This window comes from Sylvia atricapilla, chromosome 25 (genome assembly GCF_009819655.1).
Source record: "Sylvia atricapilla isolate bSylAtr1 chromosome 25, bSylAtr1.pri, whole genome shotgun sequence".
Lineage (NCBI taxonomy): Eukaryota > Metazoa > Chordata > Aves > Passeriformes > Sylviidae > Sylvia > Sylvia atricapilla.
Window position 1 is genome coordinate 6,677,727 of NC_089164.1, and position 17,434 is coordinate 6,695,160.

Consider the following 17,434-nt stretch of genomic DNA (forward strand, 5'->3'; position numbering starts at 1 on the left):
CTGACACCAGCAAATTACCAGACCTAGTTGGTGCTGGTGGTGGAACTGGGAAATTTCCAGATCTGGGCACTGGAAGTGATAGCAAACACCATATTTCAGGCTCAAGGTCCTTGTAAGGACTGGATGTGGACTCCTTCCTTCCTGCATTCCTGCCTTCCTTCCAGATAGTGCCCTCACCCTCCCAAAATCGCTGGCACATCACCTCAGCCCTCTACAGCTCAGGACCTTTACCTCAGCCTTCCCAACTTAACTGCAACTGCCCAGAAGACAATTCTAGGACCCAAAATTACCAAAGCAGCAACATCATCACAACAACACTCACCCCTTCCCTGTGTCCTCTCTCTGCAGGCCCTTGGCAAGAGTCTCTCTCAGCCAGCAATTGCTGCTCCTCCCTGCTGTGGGGCAGAGGCTGCAAGATGATTTTCTCCCCATGACCCCGGCCCAGAGCCAGGGGCAGGAGCTCTCCATGGAGCTCTGTGGGCACTGAGTTACTTCAGCCGCAGCAGCAGACAGAGCTCGGAGCTCCCTGGGGGCTCCCGCTCCTCCCGTGGGCCAGCACTGGGGCAGCTATGATTTCTGCCCCAGGGGGAGCAGGGACAGTACACGAGGGAACAGCTGGGGCTGGGCCAGGCCAGCTCCAGGCTGGAGATCAGCAAAAGCTTCTTCCCCTATGTTGTGGTTTGAAAACAAACTGAGTGAGAGGCTCCAAGTCAGAAATACAATTTAATGAGAAGAAAAAAATAAAATAAATAAATAATACAAAACAAACAAACAAACAAAACACTGACAGAGTTAGAATACAACCTCATCAGGGTGATGGAAGCAGTCCAGGCGAGGGTGGTCTTCCTGAAGCAGTGATCCCGTAGAAAGGTCTGGTAGCTCCAGTCCTCTGGGAATCCAGTGAATGAGGGCTGCTTGTACTGTCCCAAATCTCTGCTTATATCCAGTTGAGAAATGGGCAGAGCATCTCACAATGGGATGATGAAGTCATATAGGAGGTCCTTGATGGCCCATTAAAGAGGAGATAACTCCCAGAGGGAGTTATCTATGAGTCATGCACAAGGCATTGATGGGCCATTAACAGAAGATGGTGATAGAATACATCCTAAACTACCAGCCAGGACACCCTTACAGGGGGGCTACGGCCACTGACCAGGCTCCCCAGGGAATGCTCGAGGCTGCACTGCGCCAGGAGCCTTAGGACACCCCTCCCAGGGATGCCCAGGCTGAGATTGCCTGGACTCCATGATCCATCTGGCTCCCTCCCAGCTCTTCCTCTTGTGCAATTCTATCCCTTTGGCTCAGCCTTTGTGATAAACGTAAGCTGTTTTTGTTCACTAGAGGTCAAACAACTCAAATAGCAGAAAGTTACTATGTTACTATCTAAGCCTATAGAAAAGCCATACACAATATGCTTTTGCTCAATCCTTTTTCTGTACTTGCTTAATTAGTTTTAAGTTTCAGAAACCTGAGCCAGCTGCCATATAAGGGAAAAGGCAACCGGAGGATGACTACCCGCCTTCATCGCTACGACCACCGGGAGGCAGAAAAAGACCCCCTAGCAACAGGTCATACATGCGCAAAGGTACAACAGGAAAGGACACGTCAGCTAAAAAGAAAGGATAAAAAGATGGACTGGAATTTGCACGGTGCAGCAGTTGGCAGAGCGGAGACTCTCCTGCTGTCCAGCGCTGGTATTTGCCTTTGCCTTGCCTGCTGTAATCTAATAAATTCCGATTGGAATCCTTACTTGTGTCTCCAGTCTATTACAGCCTTTGTGTCTCCTCGAGGTGCTGTTAGAGCTGTTAGGGGTGGGGCAGGAGGCAGGGCAGCCCCCCTCTGTGAGAGACCTGCCACAGTGGTGGCATGTCGCAATACTCTTCTTTATGGGGATGAGACATGTTTTCCCAGGGCCCTGTGTGTCCTAAGCAGTCACCAGCAGATCAGTGTAAAAGATGGAAGATGGGCCTAGCTTGCAGGTCCAAGATTTGTTTATTGTAAAACCGTAACAAAAATGACCTAACTCGAACATATAGCAGAGGTTAGGACCTAAAATCTCTAAATGTAAAGTGAAAGCAAAAGTCTAACTAAAACAGAAAATGAAAGCAAAACTCTTAGTAAGTCTACCCCTTCTCAGGGCAGGACAGGGAAAGGATCCAACAGGGAGAAGGGAACAAGGTGTGGATTACAATACCAAAACAAATAAAGAAGCATAACAACCTGAAAAACTAACAAGACTTAACTAATCGAAGCTTAGGAGATTGAAAGGGACCAGTCTGGAGTAAAACACAGGATTTAGGAAGGATTGTTGACAGCTACATAGATGAATGCAATCTAGATAATACTAATGGTACAGAGAAAGGAGTGGGGAACAGCTTGTATTCCACATCCTTCCCCAGCTTCCTTGTCCTCCTCTGTACATGCTCCAGCCCCTCCATGGTCTTCTGCTTCTCAGCAGCAAGAACTGTTCTCTGCAAAATGGAGCTTTTAGTTCTTGACAGCTCTGACTTGGAAAAGTAGCAAAGAGCCAGCAATGCCTTTGCTCTTGCTGGTGCAGACATGGAAAACTCCAACTGTATCAGAATCTCATCCAGCGCTGGAAAAGGTAGAAAAGTTGGTGCAGTAGCATATTTGCTTGCTGAGAAAAGAGAGAACGAATCCTGTTTCTGTAACATAGCAAACTGACAAAGCACAAACATAAACCAGAAGAAGAGACTGCCACCTGCTGCAGTGTCTGCAGCACTCCCCTGAAGCTAGGGCATGTTTGGCAGGGAAACAACCCTTGTGCCCAGCACTGTCTGTAGGGGTTTCTGGAAGTCTGCTTCAATGTCCTTCATGAGCCTGCAGTTTTCCTGTCTAAAGCTCCCTCAGCACATCCTCACCCTGGGCTTGTCTTCCACGTCCTCTCCCATCTCCCTTGTACCTTCCCTGCACCATGCTCCAGCCTCTCCATGACTTTCTGCTTCCGAGCGACAAGTACATTCTCTCTGCAAAACAGAGCTTTCAGTGTTTACAGCTCTGACATGGAAAAGTAGCAAAGAGCCAGCAAGGCTTTTGCTTTAGCTGCTGCAGACATGGAAACTCTAACAGTAGCAGAATCTCATCCAGTGCTGGAAAAGGCAGGAGAGGTGGTGCAGTAGCATCTTTGCTTGCTAGGAAAAGAGAGGCAAATTCTGCTTCTGTAACTGAGCAAACCGAGAAGGACAAGCACATAAACCGAAAGAGAAGGGTGCCACCTACTGCAGTATGTGAAGCACTCGTGTTGCTACGTACAACTGCATGTCCCTGAGAGCCACCTGTGCCTCAGGGGCCGGAGCACTCTGCTAATGAAGACCTGACGCCTAGAGTGAGGAGACTGGTCCCGTTTGAAAAGCCAAGGGCTCTTTCTTGTTGCTGCTTAGATCATGGCTACAGCCCAGAACATGTTCCAGGGACCAGAGCACAGGGTTATAAATGGGACAAACTTTTTCTGGAACGGTCAGGGACTCAATATTACCTATGTTATTTTTATTACTGGCATTTTTACCTTTTTGAAGAACCAGAAAGACTGTTTGTGCATGTGCGTGTCGTTAATATCCATCCTCTCTCCGATACAGGATGGGAAAAAAAGGCTGCAGAGCTTTGCACAATGGGCTGTAAGAGCAAATGAAGAGGAGCCAAGGTTTAGTCATGATGATTTACTATTTCTTGAAGAACCTGGTTGATTTCATGATACCAAAACCAGTATGAGCTGATAAAAATTGGGCCAGGAGACCTGCTCCTTTTGAAAGGCCTTTATTAAAATCAGCTCTTTTCAAAAGGGGAACTCGAGGGGTCGCCTGCGCCGCCGCTGCTCCCTTTCTCTCGGGTCGCTGCTGAGGAGGAGGTCTCAGACGAATCTGCTACTCTCGCCGCAGCAGAGTCGGGATTCCTGCCTCGCGGGAGTCCCCAAGAACTCCCTTGGCTCCTTTGGTCTAGGGGTGTCATCTCTGTCCTATGCTTGTGAGGTTATGGCGAGGAAGTAGAAGCTTTCTGCAAGCAGCCGGCCACTTCCTCACTCGGCAGCGCCCCCACAAGTCCAGATTTTATGTTGGCTCGTCGTTTTAGGGACTTCCTGGTGGCAATTGGACTTCCATTTGGAGCCCGAACATTATGGGGGTTTTCTGATTTTCATATAGGCGGGGTCAGCAGTGTGATGAGCAGGCGGGGAGCAGCGGAGGCCTAACCGACGGAGGTAAAGGGGAATCTGGGGTTTGGGGAGAAGGAAGTGCACAACTTGGAATACAGAAATACAAAACTTGAGGGTACGAATTGGGCACAAACAGTTGAGGCTGGCAACATAACCTTTTTAGCAACATGCTAAACAATACAACATACAACATAACTTCTTGTCAACACGTCAACCCATACAACACCCCGTGCCTGATTGGGAGTCTTTTGAATTTTATTCATTTCATGAATGAAAGACTGAACTCAGGAGTCATGATGGTCTTCTTGGGTTTAAAAAACTTTAATGGCTTTGAAAGACATTTATACCAGACATGGTTTATTTTTATTAGAGGGAATCGCTTCTACATGTAAATATTCTTGTCCTAAAGGAGCCATCAGCTCTGTACCAAGACCTGCGTTTAAAAATTATGTTTGTTTAAAAACCTGCAAGTGCTTTAGAGGCTACAGTTTGTGCTATGTAAAATTCTTAGGGGCTGACATCACGGGAGCCAAGTTTGGCCAAACTCAGCTGAGTTCAGCTGAACTGGGCCGAGTGCAGCCAAACTGAGCAGAGCTCGGCGAACGAAGTGAGCGGCACGGAGCTAAGCTGAACACGCGCCTGCTCTCGCACCCATAAATTATCTCAACTGCAGTCACTGCCCAGTGAGCTATCCGCCGAACCTGCGTGCGCTCCCCTCCGTGTCCGTGCAACCCTCTTGCGAGTACGCGGCAGCAGCCAAACACTGATCCTTGTGCGACTAACGTGAGGACCCGCCCCGGTCCCCGCGTGGCGCCTCGGCCCCGCCCCCGTCGCCCTCAGAGGAGGCGAGCCGAGCTGCAGGGTGCGGATCGCGAGTGGCGCCGAGCCGAGCCGAGCCGAGCCGAGCCGAGCCGAGCCGAGCCGAGCCGAGCCGAGCCGAGCCGAGCTTCCCCAAAGAGCCAAATCTAAACTGCCTGCATCTGCTCATAGCCGAGGTGTGCTGAGAGCAGCCGAGTGCAGCCGGCCAGCCGAAAACAGCCGAGGTCCGACAAAAATCATGAACTTAAGGCCAGCAGCTGAACCCAGCCGAGTTCAGCCGACTTGAACTGCATCAGCTGAACGTAGCCGCGCGTCAGCCAAGCTGAACTGAACAAGCTGCGCCGAACCGAGCCCATGGCAGTTCCGGGGCTGCCCCAGGCCGGTGTCCACCGCCGCTTCCTTGGTGGGGCGATAACGAAGGGCCAGACGAAGTGCCGCTGCCGGTCCCTGGGGTGGCGGGTGGAAGCCACACGCTGGCGCGGTGGCTGGAGCACTCACTGTCGTTGCTGGAGCCGGGCGGCGGCCCTAGTCAGCACCTGGGGCCGTGTTTTCAATGGCGAGAACAGCTGCAATCCTGCTGCGCGGTGAGCAGCCAACCCGTAGATCTCCGAACTCCCCGATAGTGAGGGTCGTGAGGGCCAGTCTTGGCTGGACACAGCCCCGGGGGAGTCGGGGGTTCCTGGGGAAGGCGCCGAGAAGGCCAGAAAAGGGCCCGAGGAGCTTGTGTGGGCCCCGAGAGCCGCGGAGCATTTTAGTTTGGGGTGGTCTGTGCAAGCCGCTTATGGCCTGAGGGAGAGGATTTCTCACTAGGACAGGGTAGTGAGCTGGACAAGCGGAACGGGCCCTCAGGATGAAGTGGGGCAGGGGTTTAGATTAAATATCGGGAAGAAATTGTTCCCTGTGAGGGTGGTGGGACCCTGGGCACAGGTTACCCAGAGAAGCTGTGGCTGCTGCTGATCTCTGGCAGTGTCCAGGGCCAGGCTGGACGCTGGGGCTTGGAGCAGCCTGCGCTAATGGAAGGTGTCCCTGCCCTGGGCTGGGGCAGCAGGTGGAATGGGATTAGGCTTTGAGATTCCTTCCAGTATTTAGTGATTCTGATTGTCCTGCTGTGCTCAGTCAGCCTGAGAAGCTGTTGCAAATGCAGGCTGAAGGATGAGTGCTCATAATTACCACTGTATAAAGCAAGAATGAATGCTTAAAAGAATTCTAAATGCATTATTCTTTTTTTTACGGAAAGGCACGGAAGGGGTACTTCCTTTTATTTTCTTCTGAACAAATATTATTTTGTACTTACAGCACTGTAGAAACCCTGTACTGCTCTGGCTGGTGAAGGACACTTGGAAGCATCTCCAGGTGCATTTCAAGACATCTTGACTCTAAGAGAGAAAGAAAGAAAGGAAGAAGAAGGATAGAAGAAAGAAGAAAAGAAAGGCAAACGCAATTTTCTTCTCCCAGGCTGCTTTAGAACACGGACTGTGGAGAAGGCCGAGCTGACTGTCAGCTTTGCGCAGTCCTCCAGAAGAATGTGTGTGTGAAGCAGCCTGGAGCAGGCTTGACGTGCCAGGGTGGCCATTTGGAGCCCTTTTCCTCTGTTGTGGGCTGATGCACTGGGCCTTGTCCTTTGCAAGGGCCCTGGAGCTGCCTGCCAATGGATCTTGCCACTGGGATGGAAAAGTGCTGCTGCAAGTGGTGTCCTCAAGCCGCTGCTGCAGCAGATGTGCCTTAGGCCTGCTGAGTTGCTTGCAGGCTCGGGTGCTGTGTGAGTGCATGTAGAAGTAACTGAGGGAAGGAGAGAGGGAGTAGCTGTGCTGGGGTGAAGTGTTTCTATTCTTGGGGGGGTTTGTTTGTTCTGGTTTGAATTTAATTTCCCAACCCCTGGAGCTCTGGTGGAGCTGTGTAAGTGTATGGGACACTTGCCTGTGGCCCAGTGGGGTTTGCCAAAGGGGATCTTCCTGGAGCTATGGTGCAGAGGATGACCCGCCAGGCTGAGGCCAGGCTGCTCAATGGCTAGTCACTAGTGTTGAGTGGAGGCAGCTGCCAATGCTTGCTTCCCTTGCAGCGTCTCCAGGCAGGGACAGTGGGGGCTTCCAGCACCTGTGGTGTCACAGAGAGGGGAAGGTTGGAGCTGCCCTGCTGCCTGCCCCACCTGCAGAGCTCTGCTAGCCCCTGGAGTGGACACACAGGCAGAGGCAGGGGTGAGAATGGTACAAGGGGCTGAGCTGACAGGGAGGCAGAGGGATGATAGAGTGCAGGCAATGGGGGCCTGGGCATCCTTGGGAGGGATGTCCAAAGACCCTTTGGACAGCAGCCAGCCCCCTTGGTCACAGCAGCCTCGGGGCTGTGAGCATTCCCTGGGAAACCTGGTCAGTGGCCCAGCCCCTCGTGTATGGGAAGGAGCATTTGCTGCTCTGGCGGCCAGGAGCCAGCCTTGGTAAGCCCCGATCGTTGCCTGGGCTGTTTCCAAGAAACGAAAAGGAAAGGAGAAAGGCAAGGCCAAATTTCTTCTCCCAGGCGGCTTTGGAACATGGACTATGGAGAAGGCAGAGCTGACTGTCAGCTTTGCGCAGTCCTCTGTAAGAATGCTGTGTGTGAAGCAGCCTGGGAGCAGGCTAGACCTGCCCGGGGTGGGCCAATGCAGAGGCACCGAACCCCCCCTCTGAGGGCCACCCGACACGGCTGGCCAGCACTCTCTCCCTCTTGCTGGGCTCCTGGCAGCACAGCACTGCCCCACGAGCTTGTCTGCTCATGCAGGAGCTCAGAAATCACCCCGGGCGTCTGTTTTGAGCGAAGCCAGCGGACACCCCTCCAAGGTCACCTGACCCGGCTGGCTGCACTCTACCTGTTGCCATGCTCCAAGAGGCGCCTGCGCTGCCCCACAGGCTTTTCGGCTCATGGACAGAACAGACAGCACCCGTGCGTCCTGTGTCAAGCGAAGCCACCGAACCCCCCTCCGCGGCCACCCGACCGAGATGGCTGTGCTACCCCTATTGCCATACTACTGGAGGCGCTGGCGCTGCCCCACGGGTTGTTGACTCGTGCAGAGCTCAGAAATCACACAGATGTCCTGTGTCGAGCGAAGCCACCGAAAACCCCCTCCCAGGCCTCCCGACACCGGCTTGCCGCACTCTCGCTCTTGCTATGTGTCCTAGAGGTGCCAGCGCTGCCCCATGGCTTTGTCAGCTCGTGGAGAGCACAGAAAGCAACCCGGGTATCCCGTGTCGAGAGAAGCCAGCGAACCACCTCCCAGTTCTCCTGACCGACTTTGCAGCACTCTCACTCTTGCTGTGTCTTGGAGGCTCAGGTGCCCGGCCCCAGGGGCTTGCTGGCTCGTGGAGAGCACATAAAGAACGCCAGGCTCCTATGTTGGAGCAAAGCCACAAAAGCCCCCTCCGAGGCCACCCAAACCGGCTTGAAGCATTCTCCCTTTCCCCATGCCACTAGGGCACGAACAATGGTCCACAGCTTTCTCTGCTCCTGGAGAACAGAGAAAGCACGCAGGGCTCCTGTTTCGGACAAGCCACAGAACCCCCCCCTCTGAGGCAACCCAAACCGGATTGCAGCATTCTCCCTCTCCCCCGTGCCTCTAGAGGCACGAACGATGGTACACAGATTTTCTCTGCTCCTCGAGAGCGCAGAAAGCACGCAGGGCTCCTGTTTTGAGCAAAGCCACAGAAACCTGTTGCCTCAAGTTTGCCTGCTTTTCACTGTTGAGCATCAAGTAAACTATGTATATTATTAGAATTGTTTACATTCTTCCTCTCTAGGAGGAGAAAGATGATTGATGGTGATGTTCACCAACGAGGTTGAAGAGGTGGCTACCTGTGTAGCCAATCTGGCTTGTCGTGTAAAATTGTATATAATATGGAAAATAAAGTAGAAGAGTTCCTTCTTGACCTCCTGCTGGCCTGCCTTGTCCTTTCGTGCTCCCTAACAGCAGCCGCAAGTGTGACCCTCCGTCACAGAAACCCCCTCAGGCCTCCCAAACCGGCTTGCAGCATTCTCCCTCTTGACGTTCCACTGGAGGCATGAATGATGTCCGCAGCTTTCCTTCTCTGATCTCAGAGACCACAGAAAGCATGCCAGGCTCCTTTTTGAGCTAAAGCCACTGACACCCCTCTGAGGCCAGCCAAACCAGACTGCAGCATTTTTCTGCTCATGTGCCACAGGAGAGATGACAATGGTCCACAGCTTGCTCTGTGCCTGGAGAGCACAAAAAGCACGCCGGGCTCCTGCTTCGAGAAAAGTTACAGAATCGCCCTCTGAGACCACCCAAACTGGCTTGCAGCATTCTCCCACTTCCCATGCCACTGGATGCATGAATGATGGTCCACACTTTTCTCTGCTCCTGGAGAGCACAGAAAAGCACGCAGGGCTCCTGCTTTTGAGTGAGCCAACAGAACCCCCCCTCTGAAGAAGGGAGAGAGCCACAGGCACACTTTGATGCAGGGCTCTGGTAGTTACAACTCCACACATGCCTTGGCAATCAGAAGCAAAGAACCCAGACTTTTTTTGTGCTGCCTGTGTCCCTGCACAGGGGTCATCAGATGGGAACAGGCAGCCCTTGTGCTGGAGCTGGGCTGCTCTGCCCAGCACTGTGGCTTCCATCTGGGCTTGTTTGGCTTATCCTGGTTCACTGACAGCTGGGGCCCTGGGCAGAGCCCTGCAGCCTGGTCTCACCCCCAGGGAAGCAGAAGGAGCCCCTGAAAAAAAATTGTACCAGGTGGAGCTGCTGCTGCTGGAGACAGTGAGGACGATACCAAGGACGATAACCTCTTCTGGGACCTGGCCACCACCAAGCTGAAGATGATGGACTTTGATTCTGGCACCTTCTTCAAAGTCAGGCTCCACAGCCAATTTGCAGATGAGTCCACATGCAGGGGGATGCTCCCAGATTTGGGCATTGCACAGCCAGGCCAGGAACCAAAAGTTCCCCCTTTGCTGGGGCAAGTGTAACTGATTCTTCAGTGGGCCTGCCCAGCTGGTCCTTTGGCAGGGCTGGGGCCATGGGCTGGGTGGTTATGAAATGGGAGTTGGCTCCTGGCCCTGCCAACAGCCCCCACCACCCTCCATGCCCTGGGCTGGGGCTGGGGGCAGGCAGCCGGACACAAACCCACCCCCAATGGAGGGAGCAGAGGTGGGACTCCAGAACCTGTGCTCAGCTGCTTTGCTTTGCAGGCAAGGAAGGGCTTGGGCTGTTCCACTCCCCTTGTTTGCTTTGGGATCACTGTTACTTTTGGGGGCAGTGCATGGGAGAAGAGTAAAAGCACGAGCTTCCCTCACTGGTGGGTGGGTTTTTTCCTTAGCATGCAGGGCTTGGGGGTTCCTCAACCTCTGACTGAGACACGATCTTTTACCTTTTGCCTTGTCTCTCTTTTTTTCTGTAATCTGTTTTTATTAATTTGTTGTTTATTCTATGTGGTGTCCAGTCTGGATGGGGAAGTGCTTGAGACCAGCTGTGGCATAGATGGGCTGTGCCCTTGGAGAAGGCTGAGGACATGGTTTGGGAGCAGCTTTTCTTCCAGCGGCAGATTGTGTGAGATGGGTCCCCGTCTTGTTGGCACGGCTCGGATAAGAGCTTTTGGGAGATGGCAGCGAGCACAGGAGCATCCTGCTCTGGGCAGCTGCTGAGGAGGTGGACGGGGCACGTCCTGCCCTCCTGCTCTGCTGCCAAAGGCAGCAATGATGGGCAGCTTTGGGCCCCGCTCTGGGCACGGCCAGCATGGCCTGGGCACTGTGGGCAGCTGGGACAAGGGGACAGGGGGCCTTCAGCTGACAGGCAGTTTCTGGTTTCTGTCCTTGCAGCCGGGGCTCTGCGGGTGCTGAGGCTGCTCTGGGCTCTGCCAGGGCTCTTTTGGAGCTCAGCACTGGGCTGGAATCAGCCAAAGAAGAAATGGTGTGACCTGCAGCAGAGACCTGCCTTGAGCATTTTGGCAATGCAGCTCAAGTTTGCAGAGTGTACACCTCTGAGGGAAAACATGACACCCCCCCAACAATAAACTTGTTGAATACCTTATGAAATGAAATCAATCTGGGATGACCCCAATGCCATTTTTCAGCTTGCTCAAGCTGTACCTCAGCTCTTCTGTAAACAGTTCTGTCTCCCACCTGCCTTTCCCTTCACAACTGCTCCCCCTTTTCTCCCAGTGAGTTCCCAGCCCACTGCAGTCTCTATCACACTGTTGCCTTCCTTGATGCCTCTCACCATGAGGAAGACTGAAATCCAGGCTTAGGGACTCATACTGTCACTGGCCAAGGAGCAGCAATGTCCTCCGAAGGTGCCATTTTAGTGTCATTCAGCGCTGCTCTTAGCCCTCAGCTCTCCTCACTGCTGAGTTCCCACTCCCTTTTCCTTGTCCTTCCAGCAGGATGAGCTCTGTGACTCCCCTTGAGTCTCCCCACTCTTCCCAGCCTGCCCACCCAGCTCAGTTTGGCTTAAGCTGAAGCTTCTTTGTCTCCTTTGGCACACCAGTGCAGTCCCCTCTGCGGGGAGCCCCAGCCCCAGAGCACAGCACACAGCAGTGCAGTCCTGGCTGGAGCAGCTGCCCTGTGCCCCTGGCTTGGCTGTCTGTGGCACCTAAATGCTCCCTGTTTGCAGCTGTCCCTGCAAGATGCCCCCAGGGCAGAGCCCAGCCGGGCTCCCTCTGCATCCCCTGACACTTGAGGCAGACAGTGGTCCCAGGGCAGAGGTTCATGGGGAGCACCCAGAGCTGTGGCTTGCAGTCAGTGTCTGCAAGTGTTGTGTTCTCATCTGCTGCAGCTCGTGGGGAAAACAAGCTGTGCTGCCAGGCCAGCAGTGCCCCTGTGGGCAGGGCCCAGGCTGAAGGGCTTTCCCATTCCAGAGGAGCCGACACTGAGCCTTGGCAGGGCCAGGCAGGGCTGGAGCCGGGTCTTGCCTGCTGTGCGGGACTCGCTGCCCACCAACCGCCCCCAGCCGCTGCACTCCATCCTACAGGGACAGAAGGGTCTGTGTGTGCCAGGGGCTCTGGGATGTCTCTGTGTCCATGGACTGAAGGGTCTGTGTGTGCCAAGGGCTCTGGGATGTCTCTGTGTCCATGGACAGAAGGGTCTGTGTGTGCCAGGGGCTCTGGGATGTCTCCGTGTCCATGGACAGAAGGGTCTGTCTGTACAAGGGTTTTCATAATGTCTTTGTGCCCATGGGTATGGAATGAACACAGACAGTGAAAGTGTCAGTCACATTGCTTGCACACTCCTTCCTTTCTATACAAGACACGTCCATGCACACCCCACATACAGATGTATTAAAAGGTTAGGGATGGATGGAGATTTCCCACAGAGCTCCAACTTTGGCATAGCTTGCTTGTATGACGGTGACCCGGGGTTTTTCCCAGCTCTGTGTGAGAAGGTGTCCAAGAGCTTAAGGGAGAAGCATTCAGAAGCAGGTTCAGGATTTCTAGGCAGAAAATGGAGCCGACAACCATCCCTGTAAATCTTTGTATTCATCGGGATGGACTGCTGGTTTTTCAGGAATATGGCCTGATGGAGACATGAGACTTGGAAAAATTCCAGCTCTCTGTGGATTTGTGCAAAGGGGGGAGCAGTTGAAACATTTTGTGTCTGCTTTGGGGGCCACAAGGTCCAAGGAGCTGCAGTGGCAGTGGGTGACTTGGGATGGTGGAAGGTTAAGTCCTATTTCATGAAATCCCAGATTGGCATAGGACAAAGCTAAAAGTACCCAGAACCCCACTGATGAAGGCTTTGAGATGCTGCACATCCATGAGGAAGAGCTGCAGTCACACAATCCATTGGGATTTATGACTTTAATTTGCAACACTTTAGGTCCAAGGTTCAAACTGCCTTATTTTTACTCTCAAGACACAGCCATGCAAAATTTGTTGTTCAATTTCCTATTGCTTCAATCACAATTTAAAACAACTTCATATTGGGAAGGAAACCTAAAATTGTTAAAAAAAGGATGCTGAGGTCAGTAAGATGGATCCATGCCATCAGAACATTTACAAAGTAAATAACTTCGTTCTCTTTTAAAAATATCACTTACCTCTTAATCTAAAGTTACAGATTTTTCACTACATATTTGTTCTTTGTTTTTTTCTTTCATATTATTTCTGGGTTTTCTCTTCCTTTTTTTTTTTTTTTTTTAATCAGATAACATGTCCTAAAAAGGGAATGTAGAGTAAAATGAGATACATTTCTGATAAACAGTGAAGATGTAGGACCCTTCTATGTTTACTTTTGTCTGTATGCCCTGAAGAAAATATCAAGCAGAGACCAGCATCGGTAATCAGGTACCAGGTAAACTGTTTGCTTTGGACTGAACTGGAGTTCTGCACTGGTGACACCCTGCTCCAGTCAAGAGTTGCAGAATTCGTTTGCAGACCTCAAACCATGTGTTTGCAGGCACAGTGCCTGGAGGCTGTGCAAGGAAGAGAGTTTGGGACTCCCTCTCCACATGGAGCCTCCAGATGGAAAAGGCTGCTGTGAGCAGGCAGCTTCAAGGGCAGGGAAAGGAGGGTCTCGACCACTGGAGCTGTGCCAGTTCCACAGTCCTGGGCAGCAGCCACCGAGCCCCAGGGGAACAGAGGGCACAGCAAGAGGAACCAAACCAGGCAAGGTGAGAGACTGGAAAGAGCCAGACCTGGGAGCAGGAACAGCTGCTTCATGGCACTCTTGGAGAAAGCTCTGGGCTGGTTCAAAGCCTGAAAGGCGTGAAGGGCAGAGAGGAGGCCACACCAAACCATGCTCCTGTTTTCACACCCTCCCCTCTCAGTGTCCCAGAAGGAACTGGATGAACAGTATTCTTCTCTCTGAGTCGTCTTCAGTGTGAGCAGCTGAGCACCAGGAGCTGAAGGACCTGAAGCCTTAGGCCACAAGAGCTGACCAAGAGGAAACTTTTGAGCAAAGCAATACTGCTAACGTGGACCCAACTGAATACAGCAGATGGAAATCTTGGAATTACAGAATTCTTTCTTTTGGAAAAGACCTCTGAGCACATCCAGTCCAGCTGTTCACCCAGCAGTGTCAAGCCCAGCACTAAACCATGTCCAGCCATGCCCTGCGCCCCTGGGGATTTCTCTGCACACAGCTCAGGGAAGGTCCCCTTGGCCACCTCCACAGTGCCACAGGCAAGTTCACATACACTTACACAGCTCCACCCAGAGCTGACAAGGAGAGGTTATTAAAAACACAAACAAAACCCCCCAAGAAAAAAACACTCCGCCCCCAGCAGAGCTGCTCCCTCCCTCCCTCAGTAGTTTCACCTGCACACACACAGCACCTGAGCCTGCAAGCAATCAGCATGTCTCAGGCACATGTGCAGCAAAAGCGGCTAGAGGACAGCCTTGCAGCAGCACTTTTCCCATCCCAGTGGAAAAGATCCCTTGGCCGGCAGCTCCAGGGCCCTTGCAAAGGACAAGGCCCAGTGCCTCAGCCCACAACAGAGAAAAGGGCTCCCAACTGGCCACCCCTGGCACATCAAGCCTGCTCCCAGGCTGCTTCACACACAGCATTCTTCTGGAGGGCTACACAAAGCTGATAGTCAACTCTGCCTTCTCCCTAGTCCATGCTCTGAAGCTGCCTGGGAGAAGAAATTTAGGCTCAGCTCCTGTGGCACCACCCCTCCAGACCGAGGGCACAGTGTCAGGAAGGTCTTGGCGTGCCCAGGCTTTGCTGCAGCCACAAGGAAATCTCCTGCCTCAGGCTCACCTTTCCTGCCCAGCCAGACCCTCAGTGGCCCAGCAGCAGGAAATTGTCACATCTGGCTGCTACCGGTGCTGGCAAAGGCCACACCTGGGCACTGCAGACACTGGCAATTTGCTGGATCTGAACTCCTGGAACTGGCCAGTTACCACATCTGGGCGGTGGTGGTGCCAGTGCCAGCACCAGGAAATTGCCAGATTTTGGCTCTCTATGTATTATAAATGAATTCCCATATGTCCAATTCAAAAGGCAACACAGTTAAATTTTAGCAGCATTTTAATTGACATGAAATATATTTGGCAGTGACTAAGTATAACTGAGGTTCTGATAAAGCATATGCAAAACCCATTGGGGTAGGGATCGGATCATCTCTCTCCTCCAGTCAGGGTACGGAGAGGGATTTTTCTCCCTCCTGATGTACATAGAATACATTTCAGGCTATACTTATATACCATATGCTAATATATACATCAATACTTCTGGTAAATTCCCTCCTAATTCCGATCCTAAAATACACATAATTTGTAATTTCTAACTGTATGTGAACACATTTTTCTACAAGTTATTGCTTACATAGAGTAGCTAAATGTGTTATTACAATTTACCCATTTCCATAAACCAGCCCCAAAATCCCAGACTCACTCCTTTTTTTTTCTTTCACTTCTCCTTTGAGCCATATGTCTTCTTCTTCTTTTACAAGGACCCCATGGGAAAGCAAGCCTTGTATGACTTGTTTGTCTCCCAAAATTTCACAGGCATGGTAAAAATTGAATGAACCAGACATGGTTGAATTGAATTGAAAAATTGAATTGAATTGAATGGATATCAAGCCCAAGGCTCTGTGTGGCCAGGCAGAGCCAGGCAGGACGCAGAGCTGTCAGCAAAGGAAGGGCCCAGCCAGGTGGGACAGCCTGCAGGGACAGAGGCACAGGGCATGGACACCGTAGGACAGCCTGGGCTGCACAGGGCACAGGGATGGGCAGCAGCTGCAAGGCCCTGACACAGCCAACTCCTGCAGCACTTTGGCCATGGCTGCTGGCCCTGGGCCTGAGCCGTGAGCAGGAGACAAGTGACCCTGGCAGCCCTGGGGCCTCTTTGCCTCCTTGTCTCTGCTCAGCAGCCTGGCAGGGGCCGCCCCATGGTGATGCCCTTGGCATTGCACATCCCCACATCCCAGTGGCCTGGGAAGAGCCCTGAGCAAGGAGGAAGGGACAGGATGTGTCTTGGCAGGGGCTGGAGCTCAGGCCTTGGCCCTTGGCATTCCTGAAACACATCCAGGTTTGCTGAGCATCATAGAGACCTTTGCCTTGTTTGCCCCAACCTGTCATCAGTTCTTGCAGTGTTCTGCTCACACTGGAACCTGGGGTCACTTTCTCAGCCATGTCTCTCAGTGGGACCCATTAAAATTTCAAGAAACATTGGAGTTGAATTCTGACTTTGAATTCTTGCACTCTTCTGTCCTGGGGGTCTCTCTGGTGGTCCCTGCTGGTCACACACCCCAATGTTCTGGTTGGCCTGGATGTGAGTGGGCAGTACACTGAGGCTCCTGAAGTCCCAGTTCCCCTCCTTACACAATGGGAATTGTGTGGTTTCCATGGGCCAGGAATTCCGGAAAACAAGCATTGTGCTAGCTCACCAGGCGTAGACCATTTCTCATCTGGTAACATGAGGTCACAGAGTGGGCTATGGCATCCCAGAGTGAGTTACGTTAGATCAGCAAGCAGCTACAGCATCATGGGCCATCTCTGTGACATCACAGAGCCAGCTGCAACATCACAGGGCAGAGGTCTGACATCACAGGGCAGGTTATGATGTCACAGAGCAGGCTGTGACATCACAGGGGACTGTGTGACATCATGGCAGGCTGTGTGAGGTCACTGGCTTGGTCACTCTGCCCCAGCCCCCCTCACAGTTTTCCTCTGAGAAGTCCAATGCTCTTCATGCCCAAAAGGGTCTCCTGTCCCCCTGGTACCCCCTGGTGCCCCTGAAGCCACAGCCTCCCAAAGGATGTTCCACAAATCAACCCCCAGAGCCTGACACGGGGACAAGGGGCTGGGCTGTGTGACCAGGACATCAAGGACGTGGATTATCCAGGTCACAGTGGCCTGGGTTAGGTTGCCCAGGGCAGGAAAGATGTCTGGCAGCTGCAGCAGGGTTAGGGAAGGGCTCCAAGGGGGAGCTGGGGGCCTTGGGCTGTGAGGAGAGGCTGAGGGAGCTGGGCTTGTCCAGCCCCGAGCAGGGAAGGTTGAGGGGCTCCTGATCACAGCCGGCAGTGCCACCCAGGAGGTGACGGAGAACACAGAGCCAGGCTCTTCATCGGGGGCCTGGTGGGAGACAAAAGACAGTGGGTGGAAGGGGAAGGAGGGGAGCTTCAGCCAGGACAGGAGGAGATGAAATGAGTCAGGTTGGTTTCAGCATTTCCTCACCACCAAAAGCAGCCTGACCCCCTTCTCCATCCACCACTGACAGCTTTGCAAATCTGGAATTGGTCGGACTGTTTTATCCCCACTTCACACAGGACATCCCAATAGAAAAAATTTAACTGTGTTTATATCTATCACAGATCCATCTTAGTCTAAAATTGGTTTTGTACAGAAATCCCTTGTGAATGGCGGACATGTCAGATGTTGCTGGGATGTCTCACATTGCTGAGGGAAGACTTTCCATGTTTCTTAAATTGTCTCATATTTCCATTTTTATTTCTTGTCAATGAAGAGACATTTTCTGTGCCTCGGATGCCCATAGTTCCTGATCCCCAGAGGACACAAACAT

At 52.5% G+C, this 17,434-nt stretch overlaps 1 pseudogene; it reads left to right on the forward strand.

The window, feature by feature from the left end:
• Window positions 1-1,507: 1,507 nt before the first annotated feature.
• Window positions 1,508-17,434, forward strand: part of LOC136371479 (serine/threonine-protein kinase pim-1-like) — a 31,219-nt pseudogene continuing 15,292 nt past the window's right edge.